Source organism: Schistocerca gregaria, unplaced genomic scaffold, assembly GCF_023897955.1.
Source record: "Schistocerca gregaria isolate iqSchGreg1 unplaced genomic scaffold, iqSchGreg1.2 ptg000467l, whole genome shotgun sequence".
Classification (NCBI taxonomy): Eukaryota; Metazoa; Arthropoda; class Insecta; order Orthoptera; family Acrididae; genus Schistocerca; species Schistocerca gregaria.
The window spans coordinates 82,268-84,649 of NW_026061881.1; positions in this window are offsets into that span (position 1 = coordinate 82,268).

Sequence of the window (2,382 nt, forward strand, 5' to 3'; positions counted from 1 at the left end):
AAAAGGTATTGTCAATTGTTACGAAACGATTTATTATACAGAATTTATTAATCGCATAGTAAATCATGATACAAAAAAGAACACCTTGTTGGCTTGTGATACAGTATTTTGCATTTTCTTATGACTTTGAAATAATTACTGCTTTTTCAGCACTGAGAATGAGTAAAATACATTATGTAATATATGAATCAGTATGATAAACTTTTTTCGAATATTCATTGTTAACTACAAGAAAATGGCAGATGTTTGGGTATTTACCTCAGAAGTATTCAGCACACGAAGGATAACAAAAATCATTTTTTTGGTAAGGTTTTTGTTTCATAGTTTCCTACAAATATTACTGATACCATAGTGAGATATATTAAGTACCTTAAAATATATGTAGATGTGGTCTGGTGAAGAAAGTGTGTGAATTAAAATTTAAAATGCTTGCACCAGCATAACCAGGTTTAGTTTGTAGTGTGGGAGTGAGCTCCACGTGGGACCCGAAGCACGGACCCCACGGGGGTACCCGGCATGCGCCACATGCCAAGGCAGAGGTGGAGGCTAGTGTTCGGAAGTCTGAAAATTCCAGCGCCGGCCGGGGATTGAACCCCGGCCCGGCTGGGGCGAATAGCCCCAGCTGAGGCGCTGGAACGTTCCAGACCCCCTTACCACTAGACCACCGGGGACCCCGGCTGTTTCTTTCTCCATAGTCCAGCTAGTGGTCGTAGAGCACTTCCTGTTGTCCTCTGTGTTTACACCGAGGCAGCAGTGGCGTGGTGTAACAGGAAGTGTTTACTTGCGTCCGCTGGATGTCCACTTAGTGTACGACTTATTTACCCGGCTGACGTTCGTGTCGCTATAATCTCCTTAGTTCCGTTACAATTACATGCAGGGACTGAAAATCTGCCTATGCAGTTGCACGCAGTCGCATCTCACTATTTGAACCTCTGTAATTCGATCGTGTTGTCAAGACCCATGTCAGAACTGTTTATCGAAGAATGCTCATGTGTTCGGTACATTTCATAAACGGAAGCGACTGGGATAACAGACAGCCCGTAAACATTTTGTAATGAAGTGTCAGCCGGTACGTAATACTCGATATCTGGAGTTGTTTTATCGGTTATTAAGATAATCGTTTCACCCCTATACACTTAAAAAATTCCCGTGTTTTCTTAATAAAGCATAAGCACAGTACATAAATCCCTCGCGAAAATGACATCGGAGAAGTACAAGTGTTCGAGTGCCACAGAAAACAAGTGGGTCCTTGAAGGTGTGGAACGGAGAGCAGAACTAAAATAAGATGTAACGTTTCGGGATTCCCTCATAGTCGCGTAGACACTCCAGAAGCAGGAAGATCCGTTTGATGACGTCTCTTGAGGAGCGAGGAAAAAATTCACTCTCAAATAACTACTGTACAAGATGCCTCGCCGCCTCTTGAAGGGTGTCATGGGATTCTGCAGCCGTGGACTCGGCGACCTGTGAGCCAACGCGGTGTTTCTGACCACATACATTTTAGCTGCGGGTTCTCTGACGTGCAAAGGAAGCCGCGACAATGGGGAGTCTCTGCGTGCCGTTTTGTAATAAGAACGCCTCTCCACATTTTATCGTAGGAATGATATAAATTTTAAACTTCTTAGATCCACCGAGTCATTATGTATTCTTAAAATATCTTTTAACTCTTTTTCAACACATATGTATCTTTTACCTCTTTCACTGAAGAAGCTGACCAACAGATTTTTTTTCAATTTCAGGTATTGGTTTTATTGCATTCTCCTTTAGCGTATTGATCAGAAATTGTAGGTTAAGATACCTTTGCCTTATTGAGTATCGTTTGCTATGCCAAACTTCGACAGCATTCATGGTCCTGTGCATCGAATTGATGACGGTAGATAGCTGACCGAAATCACTTTGAAATAAATTCTCTGAACGCAGATAACTTTGATACAGTAGTGTTAGGTATCGAAGTATTATCTAACGCAACTGAAGCCAACCTAAGAGTGAATTTATTTCGAAATAATTTTAGTCGACTGTCTGTCTTCACCAATTCCACATTTCAGGTTGTGTACTAGCATTTTCCATCTATTGACTGATTAAATAGTCTACGCCACTGGGCACTTGCTACGCTGTTACTCTCCATGCTTCATCAAGGCAGTCCGGTGGAAGATGGACTCTACAGCACACGTGCGGCAAGACAAACGAACTACTTCTTCATCCCTGTATTGCTCCACTAATCGCAGTTCTTGTATGTCTTCCACAGGCATTGCTTGAAATGAAAATTACAACTGTAAAATAAATGTCTCGGATAACACTGTTTTCATAGTTTAATTTGCAATCATTTCGAAGTAAAGCAATGCAGTTTTAAATGACAACCAAGTTATGACATTTCTCGGTTGAGAA